Genomic DNA, 24,101 nt, shown 5'->3' on the forward strand with positions numbered 1-24,101 from the left:
ATATTGGGATTCCAATTGCTGACATAGGGCCTCCAGTCTTATTTCCTTCTTTTTACTAGATAATTTAACCTCAGATATTCGTTTTATAAAGGAGCCCCGCTGGAACGCTTTGAAAGCATCATGTTTGACCGCCAGTTCGGTGCAAAACAGATTACAAACCTGGAACCCCTCCCAGGCATCCACCAAATCCGCACCCTCCCCTATTAAGGTTAACCAGAAGGGATTAAGTTTCCACATTTTCGCACCGCGCTCCCAACCAACATTAACTGTAAGTGATACAGGAGAGTGATCCGATATACCCCTAGGAAGATAGTCCACCGCCAACACATCAGGGGACAAGTCAGGAGAAATCAAGATCAAATCAATGCGAGAGAAGGCATGATAGGTAGCGGAGTGGCAGGAGAACTGAGTAGCCGTGGGATTGCGACTCCTCCATACATCCACCAACCCCAGTTCCCCCACCAGTCGTGCAAATGGAGTAGGGGATACAGAAGGGGAGGGAGAAGCAACCGACTCTCTCCATCTGTCCAGGGCATGATCCATCACATTGTTAAAATCCCCCAAGCATATCACTGGGGTAGCAGGGGATTGGGCTAGAAATCGGGCAGCATGACGCAGAACCTCATTGTTATATGGCGGGGGAACATAGACAGCTAAAATGTGGAATAGTCTACGATTAATATGTGCGCGCAAGAAGACGTATCTGCCATATTGATCTGTTTCACAGACATCTAGGTGAAATTGTATAGATTTTCTAATTAGTACAGAGATACCCCTAGCGCTACCTGAGAAAGTGGAGTGGTAAACATGACTAATCCAGGGTTTCTTGAGTGCCAACACCCTACTTCCAAACAAATGGGTTTCAGAAAGACAAATTATGTCTGCCTGGTATTTTTTAACCTGAGTCAAGATCAACGATCTCTTAATCTTTTCGTTCAAACCCCTGACGTTCCAGCTGAGCAGACGAAGCCCCTCAGAAACAGCAGACATAGAAAGTAGGTGAGAAAAGGGTGGCAGGATATAAAAGAGAGACAAATATCAGAGCCCGGGTTGCAGAGCAGTGCAGGTTGTGAATAGGGACACCCAGTCCCCCCATGTCCCTGGAAACAGAGGAAATCAAAGCAATATCGTTCGCAAACATCGCAGCATAACAGAGCGCACACATAAGCAAAAATTGATGGCATGAAAAAAAAAAAAACTAACCCCCCCCACACCCACCCTGTATCACCTTGGAAACTTAAGGTATACCTGGATCCCATAACTCCCATCAAATTAACTAAACTAAGGGATAGGGGCCTAACCAAGAACCCAAAGAAAAGCCCCTACACTATCTTCGGCATAGGCTCTCCACAGAATACCGATAGAAGTAGTGCCCTAACCCTGAAAAAACATATCTAGCAGCGTACCCCAACATTAAAAAAAAAAAAAGGGGGAAAACACGAGAACCAACATCGATATTAGGCTGCCCGACATTGCCCCATCAAAGCATTGCATATGAACCACAGTGTGACTGGCATAATAAGAAAAATATGAGACAGTTAGGCTTAGCATTAAGAGAGCAATAAATCAACAATTGTGCAGTAACACGTCATCAAGGAGGGTGAGGCTGTCGTTCCAGCCATGCAGCAGCATCTTGAGGAGTTGAAAAAAAGTGAGTGGTGTTAGCGAACACCACTCGCAGCCTGGCCGGAAACAGCATAGAGTACTGTATATTACGATCACGGAGTTGACGTTTGATATGCAGAAACTGTGATCTACTCTTTTGCACCTCCAGAGCAAAATCAGGGAAAACGGATATATTATGTCCATCCAGTTGGAGAGGGCCCTGCGTCCGGGCCAGACGGAGTATAGCATCACGGTCCTTAAAATGTAGTAAACGGGCAATAAATGTTCTAGACGGAGCCCCGGGTGGCGGCATCCTAGGCGGGAGTCTGTGTGCTCTTTCCACTGCAAATTGAGAGGTAAATGCTTCCCTGCCCAATACACTAATAAGCCAAGTTTCCAGAAATAATTCCGGGGAGGTGCCTTCCGCTCTTTCAGGGAGCCCAACAAAACGAATGTTGTTGCGCCGCAGTCTCCCCTCTATGTCGGAAATTTTAGCCTGCATAGATACCATCTGGGTAGACAAGTCAGCCACTTTCGTCTGTAGGGGTGACGTATTATCTTCCAGAGTCGATATCCGATGTTCAGTTTCACCCACTCTTTCCCGGATTTTCTGTAGATCTTGTCTAAGCAGAGAGACGTCCGCCTGCACCTGCCCAATTCTGTCTGTGACCCTCTGTTCAGACGCAGAGATGGCCTGTAGTATTTGCTGGGTAGAGTGAACTTGCTCAGCGGGATCAGAGGCAGCAACCTCTGTCGCAGGCGAGGATGGGTCAGTGTCACCCTGCTTTGTCGAATGAGAGGGCTGCTGCGACCTAGCATATTTCTCTAGTTTCGCAGCGGCGTTAGCCGCGTTATGACCTCCTTTCACCATTGCAGCACTGGGCGCGGAGTCAGGGCCCCGAGGATATTACAGCAAAAAAGTCTCCAATCAGTATGGGGTCAGCACAGGGGGCCGCCTGGGTCAGGCAGATATGATAAACAATAATATAGCAGAGCAGAGTATGCTTATGGGCACACTGCAGAGTATTCTGTGTACAAGGAGTATTCCTGCATGGAAGCTGATTTATGGGCACAAGTGTGGCTATTGCAGAGATGCAGGAAGCGTTCATAGAGAGTATTCTCCCTTTCTCCTTTTTTCACCCCTCCCCTCTCTGCAGCTATATGTATTTCTTAATATATGTGGGGAGGAACCACACACAGGGAACCTCTCTGTAAATATCTATTAAGCCCAGGAGGGAGAGAGAGGGGCAGCCCCAGCCGCAGCTCACTCCGCCGTACGGCACCTCAGGACGGAGAGGATATCAGGTGCAGGGAGAAGAATGTGAGCCTGCAAGATGGCGGTTTTCGCGGGCTTTCCTGCCCGCACTCACCCGTCCGCAGCACCTCCGCGGGATTCCAGGCAAGTGCTGCCGCGATATGCCCGCCAGTCAGAGCCTCCCCTGTCTCGGTCCCCCGGCCGGAGGATCAGGGCAAGTCCGCCGCTACAAGCCCCGTCACGCGCCGTCTCGCAGAGAAGCAGGGAGCCGGGGCGGCACGCCGGATGTGTTAGATGCAGGGAGCCACGTTGCACACCGGACCAGTGCGGGTATGTAGAGGGGCAGTACAACTTCTTGTGCCAGCTGGCAGGTCACAGGAGCCACGGGTTAGGGGAGAAACGGATTGTTAAACAGGATTTTTATGGAGAGCTAAATCTTCCCACTGCTACTCCATGCCTGTCCAAGCCACGCCCCCAATGTCTAATGTTTTAACATGTGACTGACTGCTAGTGTGTATGCTGACTTTTATAAGTGTTGTCCGTTCTGTTCTGAACCTCAAATCAGGTACACGGATTGTGGTCAGATTGATATCACTTCTATATCTATATAAGTGATTTTCAGTCACAAAAGAGTGTAGTATTTGTAAAAATTGATTATTTACCTTGTCTGTGAGCCGCAAAAGTGAGGGCCCTACACCCTTAACATGCTTATCTGGTATAGTGGTTTTGTATGGAATAGTTCAGTATCTTACTTATGAGGGGGCAACGCCCTGCTAGAGGGGTGTGGTCGCACAGACCTTGTCTACAATTGCTGCCAAAGATAAACACCTGCAGTTCTACCCCCGGGAATAGGTTACACTATTAACCCATGCATGCAGCTCCATCCTAATGGTTTCAGCAGCTTTTACAAATAGCAGGCTATTAAAACCAGGGTAGATACATCCATGTTACAGACTACACAAGATGAATTCAAATACCCCATATGATGATCAGATATAGCTGACCATATTGATGCATGAAGGCTATTCTGTCTCTGGAAGAATCAGCCAAAGCAGTGTCAAAATCTAAGGAACCTGTATTTAAACAGTGTTCCAGAGACAGTATTTGTTGAGCAATGCTAAAGGGTGTAAGTTCAAGCCTGGCCTGGAGCAGCTTTGTTAACTGTTTTAGGGATTCTTACTATCCCTTTCCAGCTGCGGACTGTTCAAAAAGAGAAGTTCCTCCTAGAGTAGATGCACATGTTATTCGACTTGTGCATAGATCTATTTTACCATTGCCGTCTACTTCACTAAATAAAGTCACAGATAGAAGAGTAGATAGTTTCTTAAAAAAATATATATTTTTTTTTCTCTCAGGGGCAGTGACAAGGCATGCTATGGCTTTAGCCTGGATGGCAAGGGCAATGGTAGAATGGGGGAGGAACTAGAGAATGGCCTCTCCCCTCCTACCAGGGAGCAGGAGTCTCATCTAGGCCGTATAAGACAAGCTGCCCAATATTTGGAAGAAGCCGCAATTGATATGGGTACGGTTGCTTCTAAAGCATCAGCCTTGACAGTAGCCGCTCGTAGAGCAGTTTGGCTATGCACTTGGAAAGCAGATGCAGAATCCAAGAAAGAGTTGGAAGCATTGCCTTTCACTGGTAATATATTGTTTGGAAAAACAATTGTCAGATATTCTAGAATCAGAAGCTGAATCCAAAAAGGTCAGATTTCCGGCTAGTTATAATCCTAAAACTAGGTGTTCAAAATTTCGGCCATTTCAATGGCAAGCTAAAGCAAAAGCTAAAGAGACGGGCCTCCGCCTGGAGGATTCCAGGGTGGGGGGCCGACTCCTTCAGTTTGCACACATATGGCAACAGTCATCGACAGATGCTTGGGTGCAGAAGGTGGTATATTTCGGTTATGGTTTCCCCTTCAGGAGGCAGCCTCCTCAAAGGTTTTTTTGTACCAGCCCATCTCGAATAGAATCGAAAGCCAGGGCCTTGCGAGAAGCAGTTCAGAAATTGCTTCAGTCTGGTGTAATTATCCCAGTACCCCTGTTGCAACGGGGACAGGATTTTTACTCCAATATTTTCTTGATTCAGAAGCCAAATGGGTCGTTCAGACCAGTCCTCAATCTCAAAAGGTTAAACAAATACATTTGGATTCCAAAATTCCACATGGAAACATTACGCTCCATAATTTTGGCCATGGATCCGGGAGGTTACATGGTATCTCTGGATATACAGGATGCTTACCTACATGTACCTATAGCACGGTCTCATCAATGTTACCTCAGGTTTGCTATCCTCCAGGCAGTACAGACGGTGTAATGTTTAGCATTACTGGCTCACAGAACTGAGGTCATGGGTTCGGTTCCCACTACTACCGTAACTGTGTGGAGTTGGTATATTCTCCCCGTACTTGCGTGGGTTTCCTCCGGGTACTCTGGTTTCCTCCCACAATCCAAAAAATATACTGATAGTTTGTTCCAACTTTGCCCTTCGGGCTAGCAACAGCACCCAGGGTGTTTACCAAATTTATAGAGGTTATGGCAGCTTATCTCCGCAAGCAGGGCATAAGAATATTTCCATACTCAACGACTTGTTAATCCTAGCACATTCGCAAGAATTGCTTTTGAGCCACCTTCAACAGACAGTAGTTTGTCTACAAGAACACGGGTGGCTCATAAACTGGGAAAAGTCGTCTCTGATTCCGTCACAACGGATGGTTCATTTGGGGGCCATATTGGACTCAGATCTACAGAGAATTTTCTTGCCAGAGAAAAAGATAGCCAAGGTGCAGGTCATGACTCAGGAGTCGTTGCACACTCAGACAATGTCAGTCCATGCAGCATTGCGACTGTTGGGTCTGATGGTGTCAACCTTCGACATGGTGGAATATGCACAATTCCACTCCAGACCTTTACAGCACCTTATTCTGACCAAATGGAACGGAAATCATCAGACAATAAAAAAGCAGATGATAAAGTTTCCGGTAAACGTAAAAAGGTCTCTAGCGTGGTGGCTACAGACAAACCATTTAAACAAGGGGAGACCCTTTTTGGATAAAAGAATGGCAAGTCCTGACAACAGATGCCAGTCTTCAAGGCTGGGGAGCGGTGCTCGAAAGCCTTTGGTTCCAGGGAAAATGGACCATAAGGGAAAGTCGCCTGCCAATAAATCTGTTAGAAATAAGGGCCGTATAGATGGCTCTAGTTCAGGCAAAGGACAGTCTGCAAGGAAGACCAGTCCAAATCCGCTCAGACAGTGCAACAGCGGTAGCGTACCTCAATCATCAGGGAGGAACTCACAGCAAGAGACTGATGGAGGAAGTGACTCACATACTGAAGTGGGCAGAGCTCCATCATCCAGCATTGTCAGCAGTAATAGGGATATATTCCTTCCTTTTTTTAATTGTTTTTATATGTAATGTTAATAAATTGTTTATAATTTTATACACAAAGCAAACCATCTCTTATTAATTTGTCAGCCAGCGCGGGTATACACTTTTCTCTGACGTCCTAAGTGGATGCTGGGGACTCCGTCAGGACCATGGGGATTAGCGGCTCCGCAGGAGACAGGGCACAAAACTAAAGCTTTAGGATCAGGTGGTGTGTACTGGCTCCTCCCCCTATGACCCTCCTCCAAGCCTCAGTTAGGTTTTTGTGCCCGTCCGAGCAGGGTGCAATCTAGGTGGCTCTCTTAAGGAGCTGCTTAGAAAAAGTTTTTAGGTTTCTTATTTTCAGTGAGTCCTGCTGGCAACAGGCTCACTGCATCGAGGGACTTAGGGGAGAGAAGTTCAACTCACCTGCGTGCAGGATGGATTGGCTTCTTAGGCTACTGGACACCATTAGCTCCAGAGGGAGTCGGAACACAGGTCTCACCCTGGGGTTCGTCCCGGAGCCGCGCCGCCGACCCCCCTTGCAGATGCTGAAGATTGAAGGTCCAGAAACCGGCGGCAGAAGGCTTTTCAGTCTTCATGAAGGTAGCGCACAGCACTGCAGCTGTGCGCCATTGTTGTCACACACTTCACACCAACGGTCACGGAGGGTGCAGGGCGTTGCTGGGGGCGCCCTGGGCAGCAATGTATAATACCTTATTCTGGCTAAAAATACATCACATATAGCCCCTGGAGGCTATATGGATGTATTTAACCCCTGCCAGGTCTCAGAAAAACGGGAGAAGAAGCCCGCCGAAAAGGGGGCGGGGCCTATTCTCCTCAGCACACAGCGTCATTTTCCCTCACAGAAATGCTGGTGGGAAGGCTCCCAGGCTCTCCCCTGCACTGCACTACAGAAACAGGGTTAAAACAGAGAGGGGGGGCACTTATTTGGCGATATGTATATATATATTAAAATGCTATAAGGGAAAAACACTTACATAAAGGTTGTCCCTGTATAATATAGCGTTTTTGGTGTGTGCTGGCAAACTCTCCCTCTGTCTCCCCAAAGGGCTAGTGGGGTCCTGTCCTCTATCAGAGCATTCCCTGTGTGTGTGCTGTGTGTCGGTACTTGTGTGTCGACATGTATGAGGACGATGTTGGTGAGGAGGTGGAGCAATTGCCGGTAATGGTGATGTCACTCTCTAGGGAGTCGACACCGGAATGGATGGCTTATTTAAGGAATTACGTGATAATGTCAACACGCGGCAAGGTCGGTTGACGACATGAGACGGCCGGCAAACCAATTAGTATCTGTCCAGGCGTCTAAAACACCGTCAGGGGCGTTAAAACGTCCTTTTTACCTCAGTCGGTCGACACAGACACTGACTCCAGTGTCGACGGTGAAGAAACAAACGTATTTTCCTTTAGGGCCACACGTTACTTGTTAAGGGCAATGAAGGAGATGTTACATATTTCTGATACTACAAGTACCACAAAAAATACATGTGGTTTTTCCTGAATCAGATAAATTAAATGAAGTGTGTGATGATGCGTGGGTTTCCCCCAATAGAAAATTATTGGCGGTATACCCTTTCCCGCCAGAAGTTATGGCGCGTTGGGAAACACACCTTAGGGTGGATAAGGCGCTCACACGCTTATAAAAACAAGTGGCGTTACCGTCTCCAGATACGGACGCCCTCAAGGAGCCAACTGATAGGAGGTTGGAAAATATCCTAAAAAGTATATACACACATACTGGTGTTATACTGCGACCAGCGATCGCCTCAGCCTGGATGGGCAGCGCTGGGGTGGCTTGGTCGGATTCCCTGACTGGAAATATTGATACCCTTGACAGGGACAGTATTTTATTGACTATAGAGCATTTAAAAGATGCATTTCTATATATGCGAAACTATAGCATCAAGAGTAAGTGCGATGTCCATATCTGCCAGACGATGTTTATGGACACGACAGTGGTCAGGTGATGCAGATTCCAAACGGCACATGGAAGTATTGCCGTATAAAGGGGAGGAGTTATTTGGGGTCGGTCCATCGGACCTGGTGGCCACGGCAACAGCTAGAAAATCCACCTTTTTTTTACCCCAAGTCACATCTCAGCAGAAAAAGACATAGTCTTTTCAGCCTCAGTCCTTTCGTCCCCATAATATCTGCCCAGGGATAGAGGTAAGGGAAGAAGACTGCAGCAGGCAGCCCATTCCCAGGAACAGAAGCCTTCCACCGCTTCTGCCAAGTCCTCAGCATGACGCTGGGGCCGTACAAACAGGTGCGGTGGGGGGTCGTCTCAAGAGTTTCAGCACGCAGTGGGCTCACTCGCAAGTGGACCCCTGGATGCTACAAGTAGTATCCCAGGGGTACAGATTGGAAATTCGAGACGTCTCCCCCTCGCAAGTTCCTGAAGTTTGCTTTACCAACGTCTACCTCCGACAGGGAGGCAGTATTGGAAACAATTCACAAGCTGTATTCCCAGCAGGTGATAATCAAAGTACCCCTCCTACAACAAGTAAAGGGGTATTATTCCACACTATATTGTGGTACTGAAGCCAGACGGCTCGGTGAGACCTATTCTAAATGGAGTCACTCAGAGCAGTGATAGCGAACCAGGAAGAAGGCGACTATATGGTGTCCCTGGACATCAAGGATGCTTACCTCCATGTCCAAATTTGCCCTTCTCACAAAGGGTACCTCAGGTTCGTGGTACAAAACTGTCACTATCAGTTTCAGACGCTGCCGTTTGGATTGTCCACGGCACCCCGGGTCTTTACCAAGGTAATGGCCGAAATGATGATTCTTCTTCGAAGAAAAGGCGTCTTAATTATCCCTTACTTGGACGATCTCCTGATAAGGGCAAGGTCCAGAGAACAGTTGGAGGTCTGAGTAGCACTATCTCAAGTAGTTCTACGACAGCACGGGTGGATTCTAAATATTCCAAAATCGCAGCTGTCTCCGACGACACGTCTGCTGTCCCTAGGGATGATTCTGGACACAGTCCAGAAAAAGGTGTTTCTCCCGGAGGAGAAAGCCAGGGAGTTATCCGAGCTAGTCAGGAACCTCCAAAAACCAGGAAAAGTGTCAGTGCATCATTGCACAAGGGTCCTGGGAAAAATGGTGGCTTCTTACGAAGCGATTCCATTCGGCAGATTTCACGCAAGAACTTTTCAGTGGGATCTGCTGGACAAATGGTCCGGATCGCATCTTCAGATGCATCAGCGGATAACCCTGTCTCCAAGGACAAGGGTGTCTCTTCTGTGGTGGCTGCAGAGTGCTCATCTACTAAAGGGCCACAGTTATGCATTCAGGACTGGGTCCTGGTGACCACGGATTCCAGCTTGAAAGGCTGGGGAGCAGTCACACAGGGAAAAAATTTCCAGGGAGTGTGATCAAGTCTGGGGACTTCTCTCCGCATAAATATACTGGAGCTAAGAGCAATTTACAATACTCTAAGCTTAGCAAGACCTCTGCTTCAAGGTCAGCCGGTATTGATTCAGTGGGACAACATCACGGCAGTCGCCCACGTAAACAGACAGGGCGGCACAAGAAGCAGGAGGACAATGGCAGAAACTGCAAGGATTCTTCGCTGGGCGGAAAATCATGTGATAGCACTGTCAGCAGTTTTCATTCCGGGAGTGGACAACTGGGAAGCAGACTTCCTCAGCTCGACCTCCACCCGGGAGAGTGGGGACTTCATCGAGAAGTTTTTTCCACATGATTGTGCACCGTTGGGAAAGACCAAAGGTGGACATGATGGCGTCCCGCCTGAACAAAAAAAACTGGACAGGTATTGCGCCAGGTCAAGAGACCCTCTGGCAATAGCTGTGGACGTTCTGGTAACACAGGGGTGTACCAGTCGGTGTATGTGTTCCCTCCTCTGTTTCTCATACCAAAGGTACTGAGAATTATAAGACGTAGAGGAGTAAGAACTATACTCGTGACTCCGGATGGGCCAAGAAGGACTTGGTACCCGGAACTTCAAGAGATGCTCACAGAGGACTCAGGGCCTCTGCCGATAAGAAGGGACTTGTTTCAGCAAGTACCATGTCTGTTCCAAGACTTACCGCGGCTGCGTTTGACGGCATGGCGGTTGAACGCCGGATCCTAAGGGAAAAAGGCATTCCGGAAGAGGTCATTCCTACCCTGGTCAAAGCCAGGAAGGAGGTGACCGCACAACATTATCACCACATGTGGCGAAAATATGTTGCGTGGTGTGAGGCCAGGAAGGCCCCACGAAGAAATTTCAACTCGGTCGATTCCTGCATTTCCTGCAAACAGGAGTGTCTATGGGCCTCAAATTGGGGTCCATTAAGGTTCAAATTTCGGCCCTGTCGATTTTCTTCCAGAAAGAATTGGCTTCAGTTCCTGAAGTCCAGAAATTTGACAAGGGAGTACTGCATATACAACCCCCTTTTGTGCCTCCAGTGGCACTGTGGGATCTCAACGTAGTCCTGGGATTCCTCAAATCACGTTGGTTTAAACCACTCAAATCTGTGGATTTGAAATATCTCACATGGAAAGTGACCATGATGTTGGCCCTGGCCTCGGCCAGGCGAGTGTCAGAATTGGCGGCTTTGTCTCACAAAAGCCCATATCTGATTGTCCATTCGGACAGGGCAGAGCTGCGGACTCGTCCCCAGTTTCTCCCTAAGTTGGTGTCAGCGTTTCATCTGAACCAGCTTATTGTGGTACCTGCGGCTACTAGAGACTTGGAGGACTCCAAGTTGCTAGATGTTGTCAGGGCCCTGAAAATATAGATTTCCAGGACGGCTGGAGTCAGGAAAACTGACTTGCTGTTATCCTGTATGCACCCAAAAAACTGGGTGCTCTTGCTTCTAAGCAGACGATTGCTAGTTGAATGTGTAGTACAATTCAGCTTGCACATTCTGTGGCAGGACTGCCACAGCCAAAATATATAAATGCCCATTCCACAAGGAAGGTGGGCTCATCTTGGGCGACTGCCCGAGGGGTCTCGGCTTTACAACTTTGCCGAGCTGCTACTTGGTCAGGGGCACACCCTGGCTGAGGAGGACCTGGAGTTCTCTCACTCGGTGCTGCAGAGTCATCCGCACTCTCCCGCCCGTTTGGGAGCTTTGGTATAATCCCCATGGTCCTGACGGAGTCCCCAGCATCCACTTAGGACGTCAGAGAAAATAAGATTTTACTTACCGATAAATCTATTTCTCGTAGTCCGTAGTGGATGCTGGGCGCCCATCCCAAGTGCGGATTGTCTGCAATACTTGTACATAGTTGTTGTTACAAAAAAATCGGGTTGTTATTGTTGTGAGCCGTCTGTTCAGAGGCTCCTACATTTGTCATACTGTTAACTGGGTTCAGATCACAAGTTATACGGTGTGATTGGTGTGGCTGGTATGAGTCTTACCCGGGATTCAATATCCTTCCTTATTGTGTACGCTCGTCCGGGCACAGTATCCTAACTGAGGCTTGGAGGAGGGTCATAGGGGGAGGAGCCAGTACACACCACCTGATCCTAAAGCTTTAGTTTTGTGCCCTGTCTCCTGCGGAGCCGCTAATCCCCATGGTCCTGACGGAGTCCCCAGCATCCACTACGGACTACGAGAAATAGATTTATCGGTAAGTAAAATTTTATTTTCTTTCACTCCAGCATTGTCAGCAGTGTTTGTTCCAGGAGTACTGAACTAGGAAGCGGATTTTCTCAGTAGACACTCCATTCAGGAAACCGAATGGGCATTACACCCAGAAGTGTTTCAGACTCTAGTAAAAGATGGGGTCTGCCAGAGATAGATCTCATGGCGTCGCATCTGAACAACAAAGTTCCAATATACGGATCAAGTTCAAAGGATCCCAGAGCGATCCTTGTAGACGCACTGTCAGTGAATTGGAAATTTCATCTGGCATACCTGTTTCCTCCAATCTCCCTGTTACCCAGGGTAGTGGGAAAAATAAAGCAAGCAAAAGGAGTCATAATTCTAATAGCTCCAGCTTGGCCCAGAAGGCATTGGTACACAGATCTACTAAGGATGTCAGTGGAAGCACCAATACTGCTCCCTCAACGTCCAGATCTGCTAATGCAGGGTCCTTGTTATCACAGCCATCTGGATCATCTGTCTTTGACGGCGTGCCTGTTGAAACCTCTATCCTAGAAGAGGATTTTCAAAACAAGTAATTCAAACTATGCTTAGAGCAAGAAAGCCTTCTTAAGCTCGTATTTATTCATTAGTATAGTGAAAGAAGTTTGAATCCAAGATCTTTTAAAGTGTCCAGGATTTTGGATTTTCTTCAAGCAGGATTGGAGAAGAGGTTGAAAGTAGCTTCCTTGAGAGTTTAAGTATCAGTATTTAACTGTGTGGTTTCAGATAATGACTAACAGGATGTGCATACTTTCTTTCAGGGAGTTGTACGCATTCAACCTCCGTTTGTTTTTCCTGCAGCTCTCTGGGATTTGAATCTAGTTCTTAAAATCCTTCAGGGACCTCCGTTTGAACCACTTAAGAGAGCAGATCTTAAATGGTTAACGGCTAAAGTGCTCTTTCTACTGGCAATGGCGCCAGCTAGAAGAGTGTCAGGTTTAGGAGCACTGTAGTGTAAGTCTCCTTTTCTAATATTTTTTCCAGATAAGGTAGTTCTTAGAACTAGATCTGGTTATCTTCCGAAGGTGGTTTTAAAGTTTCACGATGAGATTGTAGTCCCAGTTTTTTCAGGTATCGGGACTTTCTAAGGGAGAACCGTCGCTGGACGTGGTCCGGGCGTTAAGAATCTTCATAGATCATACTAGTGCCATCAGGAAAACAGATTCTCTCTTCATCCTCTACGGATTTCATAGAAGAGGATGGCCTGCTAGTAAACAGATGCTGGCAAGATGGCTCCGAATGGTAATTTCAGCTGCTTATTCTCGTGCTCATCTCCCTACTCCGGCTAATGTCTCTGCACACTCTACATGTAAGGTAGGTCCTTCATGGGCGCACAACATGGTGCTTCAGCAGAACAGATTGGTAAGGCAGCGACAGGGTCTTCCGTTAACACATTCATTAGACATTATGCCATGGATACTTTTGCCTCTCATGATGCTGAATTCGGGCGAAAGATTCTCCTGTGTAATCAGGAGCGTCCCCACCACTAAACTGGCTTTGGGAATCCCAATGTTATCCTGTGGACAACCTGTGGACCTAGCCAGAGAAATATATGTTATGGTAAGAACTTACCGTTGATAACGTGATTTCTCTTATATCCACAGGGGTCCCACCCTGATGCACCTGATTTGAGGATCTTGACAATCACTAAACCTCTTGCATGGAAGGGTGTGCATATGTGTTCTTATCGCCTAAATAGGTTTCTACCTTATGCTCCTGCCTAAATTGCTGTGGAAAGAACTGATTTGACTGAGTCAGTGAGCGGGATTATATGGAGAAGCCCCGATGCATCCTGGGAGACCAGAAAGCTTGTGACTATTTGGTGCCATTTCTGCTGTCACTCCGGCATATCCCAATGTAATCCTGTGGATACCTGTGGACATAAGAGAAATCACGTTATCAACGGTAAGTTCTTACCATAATGTATATTTCAGCCTTTGGTTACCCTCTGTTTGCCAGGACCAATTCCAAAAATTTCCCATGCCACATTAAAAGGCAAATAGTTTACTAGATGGTCCATTGAATAGTGCCAAATTTGTAACAAGAAACGGCTTATCAATTGGCATGTCCAAATGCAATGAAGCAGGTCTGCTTCTTTGTTTTAACCATTGATGGTAGAGGGCTTGGAACACCTTGAGGGCGTTATGTAAGATATTCTCCGCCTTGTGGGCACACCAAGCATATTCTCTGTCTACACTGTCAAAGGCACATTTTAAAGTCAACAAAAACTAGAAAAGTTGTTCTTTCGCTTGTAGACATGATTTAAGTATTTATCTGATAGCAAAAATATGGTCACCACATCCTCTAACGGGTCTAAATCTGGTTTGTTCTCTGCAGTTGCTTTCTTGCGTTTTTAGTAGTCTTGAGTATATAATTGATTTTAATACTTTGCTGGATGTTGCTAGCAAACTTATTATGCCTCTGTAGATTTTACAGTTCGTTGGGTGACCTTTTTTGTGAATGAGAATTGTTGGGTGGTATTCATGTGACCGCCGGTCAGCTGACCGACAGTCACATGACCTCCTCCACCAGCCCGACGGCTCACTATCCCGATGGTCGGCATGCCGACCAACAGGGACTATTTCCACTCGTGGGTGTCCACGACACCCATAGAGTTGGCTTGCTGCACTCGCCCCTCCCCGCCGGGATCCCGGCGTCGGTAAGCTGACCGGCGGTCTCTTGACCGCCGGTCAGCAGTGCTACATCCGGAATTGTTATGGCAACTTTGAAATCTTATAGCACACAGGAGTCTTTTTCCAGGCAATTGCATATAATGTATGTCTCTAAGTTGGCATACTATTACCTTTCCTCCTCCTTTTAAAGCGCCTAATGGGATTTTATTGAAAAAATGCAGGGTGCACAAATGCAGCAAAGCTTGCCTTACAAATAAATGCTGAAACAATTAATAATGATAATTGTATTTATATAGCGCTCTTTCTCCAATAGGACTCAAGGCGCATAACAGATACATAGCATAATATAGTACAGAAAATCATGAAGTGCAGAACAGGTTTTCATAAAATACAGAAGCATGAAGATACTAAAGGGACAATTATGGGAATGCTGGAGTAAAAAGGAAAGTCTTGAGTCTACTTTTGAAGGATTCTATAGTTGGGGCCTCTCGCACTGTGCGGGGAAGTGAGTTCCATAGAGTCGGAGCTGCATGACTAAAAGCTCGACCCCCAGATGTATTACGGGAGATTCTAGGTACTGCTAAAAGTCCTTCATCTACAGACCGAAGTAATGGAGTGGGGCAGTATGGGGTCAGTAGCTGCTTCAGTTAAGTGCTTCTAAACTAAATGGAAACATCATTGAACAAGTAGACACCTGTAACTATTTGGGTTCCACTGTCAATAGTCAAGAGATAGCCGCTACAAGCGACATCACGAGTCATATAGGTTGTGCTACAGCTGCATACCTCCCAACATGACCCTCTCCAGGAGGGACAGAATGCTCTGTTCCTGGACTTTTAACCTAATGTATGATTGCCATCACCTGTGCTTAACAGGTTAATGGATAAGAAAGAAAATGAAGGTATCCAATGCATCGGTTAGAACTATATCAGTTTATAGTTCAGAATCATGGACATCAACGACCATACAAGGTTGTAAAGTTTCCAGATGAGGTGCTTACGAAAACATACTACAAGTAAAACTAACAGACCACTAGTGAAATTAAAAAATCTGAAACTATTCAAAGATCAGCCCACAGTTGAATCCTATGTTAAAAGACAGTGTTTAAAGTTGTTGGGATATGTCTGCAGAATGAATCCTGAAAGAATACCATACCAGTGCCTAAATAACACACGCCCAGATGGATGGAAAATAGCACGTGATGCACCAAAGAAAACATGGCTTAAACAGATTGCCCGAGGCATTCAACCTTTGCACTTCACCATTGACGATGCCAAGCAAGCCACCCTAAATCAACCCCAGTGGAGTGCAATTATTCGAGATACCCTGCCTTTTGATGTCACAGTGCTAGGAAGTTTACACTACAAGCGCTAACTACAATTTAGTCTTAGGTCTGCTTCTGGTGTATGACAGCGACAACCTTCACTAGAGGTGAACATACCCACCAAATACTTTCTGTGCGGTGAATAATTAGCTCTAAGGAAAATGTTTAAGAACATTTCCTGACATTACTAATCAATTTTTAAGTAAAAAAGCATAAGTAAAGGTTGGAAAATCAGACAACCATTGCCTCCTTCCTCTTATTTTTACATTCATTATTGGTTAACAAAATTAATTAGCCAGTTCTGTGTTAAAGAATTGGGAGAACCCATAGTTATATGAGTAGAGGGAACATAGAATTTGATGGCAGGTAAGAACCACTTGGCCCATCCAGTCTGCCTGTGTACACTTACACAATAGGATTACTTTTTGTTGGGAGCTAATTAACCTACCAGTATATTATTGGAGTGTGGGAGGGAACCAGAGTACCCAAAGAAACTCACACAAGCACAGGTAGATGGGTGTCCTTGGTAATACTGTATATTTGTTTTTCCAAGATTCACAGATCTGTACATCTGGGGTCATAAGGACATAGTTTTTCTGCACACAACAGACTTCCTGCAAGTAATTCCATTAACTACGCTGCAGCCAGTCACTTCAGGACATGGCTCATAACTGAGAACAATAGCCTAGTACAGTGCTGCATACCAAATGTAAATATACTGTCTGACAGTAAGAACTTCATAGATTTTTTTTTAAAATATTAAAATGTTATTAGTCACTTTTATATGAGGCAGTCTGTTTTATATTTAATGGTTTTCTAACTGTAGCCAGGAAATATTTCATCAGTAAAGACAGGGAGAAATAAAATAAAATCATGTCATCCTGATGTTATGGTATTTAAGGGATGTAGTTATGTGACCGGCGGTCACATTACGTCCCCGTACATCCCGCCCCCTTACAATCCCGACGGTCGGCATACCGACTACCAGGGACTATTCCCACTCGTGGGTGTCCATGACACCCATAGAGTGGGAGTAGAACCCGTGGCGACCACATGTCTCCACCGAGCCCGCAAGGGGCTTGCTATGCTCGCATCCCCCACCCTGCTGGCATTGTCGGGTTGATGATCCACCGGGATCTCGAACGCCTGCATCCCGATGCACACCCGTATTTAAGGACCCAAACTGTACGTGAATTAAGCAGGAACCATTTTATCAGGTCCTTCACTCACAGTCAGTAGAACATAACAGTCTCTGTTAGTACAGAACAAACTATGTGGCAGTGCCTGAGCAACTATTTCATAAAATGTTGGAGGGCTTTTAGGCAACACTGAAGTCACTGGTAAATGTGGTCATTCTTTGCAGGTAAGGTCCATTATAGATCACTCCTAACACTATTAGATCAAGTTTTCATGTAGGCTACCAGGGAACACAGAAGATAACATGCCCAAATGTTGGGGGTATCAGGAAGATAGGTCAAAACCAGATTTCGACATGCACAAAAGGTGAACAGATTTTGACCCTGTTGACCTTTTGACCCTATCGACCTTACCCACTGTCTACCTTTTATCTGTCAACCTAATGCATGTCCACCATATGGGATTGACCTAATAACTCTCTACCTAGACACTGTAGAACTTCTATACCACACTCATGTTGGGAGGTATCAATACAGTAACACTTGGAGCACCCAGCAAGTGAGCACCTAGGTGGAGGAGCAGAGGTCAGGGGTTGTAGCATGTGTAAAGCTGACAATAATGGCTGCATCATTCCTTCAGATAGCAATAGGTAGCATATGTCCAGTGCATTCTGAATGGTGGCATTCCCACTGACGCCTGTCATTCCTGTGCCATTTCACCATGGTTCAGGGATATTTCCAGCGGTTTATTGATGACCCTTACTTACACCATTGTAGATGACTGCTCCTGGATCACCTATGATTTGCCCCTCTATGGGGTATATTCAATTGGAGTCGGATCCATTCCGACATTCATTTGTCGGATGGATCCGAACTGGCCCATTCAATGGACATCTCAATTCGACTTTTACAAAAGTCGAATTGAGATGCACGGGGGGGAGAGCAGCGCTACAGCAACAGCTATATAGCCGCTGCTGTATCGCTGCTCTCCCCCCATCTGCCTGTGGCTCTCCCCTGTCCCTCCTGTCTCACAGCCGCCGCTCCGTCCCTCCTGTAGACATAGGGGTATATTCAATTGGTGTCGAAAACTGACGTCTGTCGAAAAGACGTCAGTTTTTGACTTTTTAAGGTCGAATCGTGATTCGACCTATTCAGTCCTATTCAACAAGTCATGGAATTCGACTTGTTGAAAAGCACGTGGATGCAGGAATAGCTGCCGATCCACGTGCTTGTGTCGAAATAATTGATGATTTGAGAACGATGTTGAATGATGATTTGAGAACGATGTTGAAGAACTCTGAATGAAGAAATGAATGATGAAATGAATGATGATTTCAGAACGATGCTGAGGAACTCCGAATGTAGAAATGAATGATGATTTGTGAACGATGTTGAAAGTACAAGGATTTTGTGGCTGGGAGACTCACTGAAGGCTGGAAGCACTGAAGTCACTGAGGCTGAGAAAACCCACTGGACGCTGGAAGCACTGTGAGACGTGATCCTGGGGGCTAGCAAAGTAGCGACGATACTCAGGCGCCAGGCTTTGCCCGGTGTCTCCTTTTAAACCTCCCGCCCTCTTCTCATTTGAGGGGGAGCGTTGATTATGTCACCAGCCCCCTAGCCCCCACGTATGAACGGACATGGCGGCGCCCGTGAAGCCTGGGACCGCTGGCGGCAGCGCCACCCACACCCCGGGACCCAGAAGCAGGCGTAGAGAGAAGCCGCCCCGGAGACCAACGCACCTGGCAAGGTAAGTGCAGCGGCCTCCGCTGCGCGGCCGTGGCAGGAATATCTCAATATACAGGTTTTTTATTTGTTGAAGATGAAAATTAGGTTCTTCACACGGAATTCATCTGACTCCATAATGAGTTTATTACCCATTGCTTACTAGTGAACTACCTGTGAGGTCTGCAAATACAGATGTATCTTCATACACTATTGCTGCAGTCACACCAAACAGTCACTCTCGCCGTGCCAGCTCACGTGCCACTCTGCTAATGCCAGGCATCTTCTACCCGTAAATGCATCTTAGTTGCAATATGATGCACCAGAAGAATGCAGATTAATTTGATATGCAACACTTCTATACTGTATCTGTGTATGACGGAGTCTATACAAAGTGATGTGATACAGTGGCCTCATTTCTTTTCCGTGCCATGATCTGAGCTACGTTTACAGACCAAATGTATTAAGCCTTAAAAAGTGATAAAGTGGAGAGTGATAAAGTATCTGCCAACTGATATATTACGGGATGTGTTTGAAAAAAGGAGCTAACTGGTTGGTACTTTACCACACTCCACTTCATCATTTTTAATGCTTAATACATTTGGGCATTACTCCTGGTTCGGCTTAGTCACATTGCATTGCAACTAAGGCTCATTTTCAGGTAAAAAGATGATAATACTCAGACCCGACAGCTCACTCATGCCAGACATCTCACGTCACATGGTGCATTGAGGTTAGTTGTATGAGGACACATCTGTATACCTCACTACGAGACACCTTTCACATTAAAGTTCTTTATATAAGATGTACGGCAATCGCCTCCCTGACCCCATCAATATACCACCTTCTGTCAGAGCCTGTCTTGCTCCTCTTCTTTTCAGGTGATTCAGCCTCCTGCTGCTCATGCCAGGTGATTGTGTCCTGATGCTCCTCAACTCTTCTTCAAGGGCATTGCCAAACGCAGAGAGCGTGCGCAGCATGACAACACATTGCACATGTAACCGGCAGGAGGCAAAACTGAGGAAAGGGGCTGCTAGTCTTCCACACAGTCCTGGCTGGATGGGCGCACTGACGATTTTTACAGCTATATCCTCATACATCTTGCCTCAATATGCCATGCAGCAGGAGACGCTTGGTGTGAGTCAGCCAGCAGTACCCGGGCAGCACTGCTAAAGTTGGGTATCTTTTGTTGCTGAAAATGTGTCTTATTCGCTGTGGCTGCATACGAAATACTACGTTACAGTGATTTCCAGGAAAACATTGTAATGTATCATTTCATATGCAGATACAGTCACACACAAAATATGTAGGCATGCAGCATATCATTTTAATCGGCAATAAGCTGCTTGTGCGTCCCATTCCCATAGAAAACTTAGACGCATTTAAATGGAAAAAGTCGCTCATAAAGACGCACAGCGCTACCGAGTCACGCTATGGCATGGTATGACTCGAAGGCCTGTTTAATGTGACTGCAGTAAGGATGTAGGGGGACACATTTGAAGATTTAATACAGATATACAGTGCATCCAGAAAGTATTCACAGAGCTTCACTTTTCACACATTTTGTTATATTACAGCCTTATTCCAAAATAAAATAAATTCATTTTTTTCCCCTCAAAATTCTACACAATACCCCATAATGACAACGTGAAAAAAAGTTTTTTTTAAGATATTTGCAAATTTATTACAAATAAAAAAACGAAGAAATCACATGTACATAAGTATTCACAGCCTTTGCCATACAGCTCAAAATTGAGCTCAGGTGCATCCTGTTTCCACTGATCATCCTTGAGACGTTCCTACAGCTTAATTTGAGTCCACCTGTGGTAAATTCAGTTGATTGGACATGATTTGGAAAGGCACACACCTGTCTATATAACGTCCCACACTTAACAGTGCATGTCTGAGCGCAAACCAAGCATGAAGTCGAAGGAATTGTCTGTAGACCTCAGAGACAGGATTGTCTCGAGGCACAAATCTGGGGTAGGGTACAGAAAAATATCTGCTACTTTGAAGGTCCCAATGAGCACAGTTGCCTCCATCATCTGTAAATAGAAGAATTTCGGAACCACCAGGACTCTTCCTAGAGCTGGCCGGCCGTCTAAACTGAGCGATCAAGGGAGAAGGGACTTAGTCAGGGAGGTGACCACGAACCCGATGGTCACTCTGTCAGAGCTACTGCATTCCTCTGTGGAGAGAGGAGATCCTTCCAGAAGGACAACCATCTCTGCAGCAATCCACCAAACAGCCTGTATGGTAGAGTGGCCAGACGGAAGCCACTCCTCAGTAAAAAGCACATGGCAGTCCTCCTGGAGTTTGCCAAAAATGCACCTGAAGGACTCTCAGACCATGAGAAACAAAGATTGAACTCTTGCATGAATGCCAGGCGTCATGTTTGGAGGAAACCAGGCACCGCTCATCACCAGGCTAATATCATCCCTATAGTGAAGCATGATGGTGGCAGCATCATGCTGTGGGGATGTTTTTTCAGTGGCAGGAACTGAGAGACTTGTCAGGGTAGAGGGAAGCAATGTACAGAGACATCCTGGATGAAAACCTGCTCCAGAGCGCTCTCGATCTCAGACTGGGATGACGGTTAATCTTTCAGCAGAACAACATCCCTAAGCACACAGCCAAGATATCAAAGGAGTGGCTTTAGGACAACTCTGAATGTCCTTGAGTGGCCCAGCCAGAGCCCAGACTTGAATCCGATTGACCATCTCTGGAGAGATCTGAAAATGGCTGTGCACCGACGCTTCCCCTTCAACCTGATGGATCTGCAAAGAGGAGTGGGCGAAACTGCCCAAAAATAGGTGTGCCAAGTGTGTGGCATCACATTCAATATTCAGTTTAATAAATTTGCAAAAATCTCACGCTGTCATTATGCGGTATTGTGTGTAGAATTTTAAGGGGAAAAATTAATTTATTCTATTTTGGAATAAGGCAAAAACATAACAAAATGTGAAAAAAGATAAGCGCTGTGAATACTTTCCAGATGCACTGTATCCAGGCTTCAATGCTGTGATGCGTGCACATGTGCATACGCATAGACCTGCTCACAGATTTTACATCCAATACTTACTACACACTTGTCCAATTTTTCAGCAGACCACCAATCTGCGTCTGTTGAAAAAGTACATTCGGCTGTGGGGGAAGGTGGATTTATTAATGAGGTATTGAATTAATAAATAGTGATTAGGGGAAGGTTAAGAATTAATAACATCACCGAAATGGGGGACAGGAAAAAAGAGCAATCTCCACAAAAAAATCAATAGCCAGCCATGGGCCCCTCACCCAGGTTTGCCAATTGAAATGGGGTTGAGGGTAATGCATGTCACATTGTGGGGTCTCCCTGCCATCACACTAACCAGCCCCAAAACTGTCAGTCAAGAGCTGGAATTCCTCAGAAAGTGGGGACCCCAGAAAATAAAATGTGGTCCCCCCCCTCCTATGCAAAAGCCAGCGGCCCAGGGCTATGCCCAGCACCCACTGGTGGAGGTGGTGAGGCGTTTATGGTACCTTAATATTATTCTTTACAGGTGGCCAACAGGTCCCTTCAGGCCAGCCCTGGCATGCTGACATTTGGAGCACCACAAGTGCCAACATGCCTGGACATAAATGGCCCGCTGGCACCTGTAGTCTGCTTGTAAAGAAAATATTTTAATAAAGACATAACACCTAATGTTTTAATACTTTATTAGCCAGCACTTTCACCTGGGGGACTGAAACTTTTAAGCTCATTTTATGTGGTCACTGCCTTCCCATGCTTCCGCCATCTTCTTTGATCTTCACTTGGAGGACAAGCGGCCTTTAAACTCTTTTTTTTTTTTTTTTATGGCCACTGCCCATTGCGGGACTACCTCATCATCTTCCACAGTATCTTCAGGAGCTTTTCATCACTGCTCCGTCGGACTGACATCTGCTGCCTCACACTGGCTACTATTAGCCGGCACAATTGGCCGGGCAATAACACGTCTCACCGCTGCCAGATTTTTTTTTTACAAATGTGTTTTTAATTTTTGAAAAAGGAATTGCTCCCATTGTGCAAGCTACCCACTGCCAAACTCTGCATGACAGTCCCACTGCCAAGCCCGCCGCCATGCCCTCAACTGCCACCCCTGCTGCACTGAGCTAAGTCCTGCTGCAGCAGCGGACAGTACTGGGATACCCCCTGCTCCCTGTTATCAAAGGTGTGGCAGCTACATTTACGGATCTCCTGCTGGCGTCCCTTCCTACTCTCACCCCTAACCTCCTAGCTGTGCCCCTGCCTACAGTTGCTATTTGACTTACTCTCCAGCAATAATGTACATTATGTGGCTGATTGAAAGGTAGATGCTAATGGCTCCACAGCTGCATCCTTTTACGCAGCAACTGTGCAAAGTTATGCAAAAGCCACGGGAGGCATCATAAGTAAAAGACACCCTCTGCAGGCTTCTGTGATCCGCTAGCTGTGTCCCACCCACCTCCCTCCCCTGTTTTCTGGAATACTGCCTGTTGTCGCCCCCAGATGCCAGTAGCATGTCAATCATGCTGCAGCTTTTGGAGCACTATGACCAACGTTGCAGTACCCGATTTGCACATGTGCAGCGCACATCATTAAACATCAGGGATTTACACAGATCCATGTATCAGGCCATATATATGTTGGGCCAGTTTAAGGGGTCTTCTTAGTAAATAAATACCACTTTGCTTCTATTGATCACTGCACATATTTATTTTGTTGTCAAATAATAATATAATATGATAATACAGAGTTGTATTTTCCTTTACATTTATTATTGTGAGTCTGTTAACGTTCTTACTTTGGTATACAGTTGTAAAATCAGCAATTGAGTTTCATGCCTCAATCTAAAAGTCTACAATTAATCAAAGAAAAATGCACTAATTAAGCACTCAAAATTAGGTAATTCCCCAAAATTGACTTGTCATTAACACTAGTGACACTGCATGAGGTGTTTGTTAATGAAAAGGTCACATGGAGCAACTTGGTAATTAACCTAGCATTTGGAAAGTCCATGGAAACTATTTTCCTACAATTGTGTTTGACCTTCTTGGGGTTAATCTGTCCCACACAGAGCCCAGTTGTAGGTTTTCCCTTCAGAAACATCCCATCCTGAAAGGTCATCACGGAGAGAGAAAATGTAATATAGGGACACAGTCATTTGGATTTGTCACACCAGAACATATTCAACCCGTGTTTGTCTTGGAGCATAAATAGTTTCCACAAAAAAACAAAATCCGCCTTTCCACCCACTGTGCATGGGCATTTCACAAGTGACACCCTTTAGCAACTAATATACCAGTACCTGTGAACATAGACATTTAACAACATGACTGTCCTGATGAACTCAATAAAGGCATTAATATGCTATAACCCTTTCCCATACCACTTCTCTCTCTAGTGGAATCTCATTATTTTATTATTTATTTATTTATTACA

The 24,101-nt window shown here is 45.9% G+C and overlaps 1 protein-coding gene across 2 annotated transcripts in view; it reads left to right on the top strand.

Moving 5' to 3' along the window:
* CDKAL1 (CDK5 regulatory subunit associated protein 1 like 1) overlaps window positions 1-24,101 on the top strand; it is a 1,663,077-nt gene that overhangs the window by 1,000,115 nt on the left and 638,861 nt on the right. The gene's annotated exons all lie outside the window — the stretch shown is intronic.

This window comes from Pseudophryne corroboree, chromosome 5 (genome assembly GCF_028390025.1).
Source record: "Pseudophryne corroboree isolate aPseCor3 chromosome 5, aPseCor3.hap2, whole genome shotgun sequence".
Taxonomy (NCBI): Eukaryota; Metazoa; Chordata; class Amphibia; order Anura; family Myobatrachidae; genus Pseudophryne; species Pseudophryne corroboree.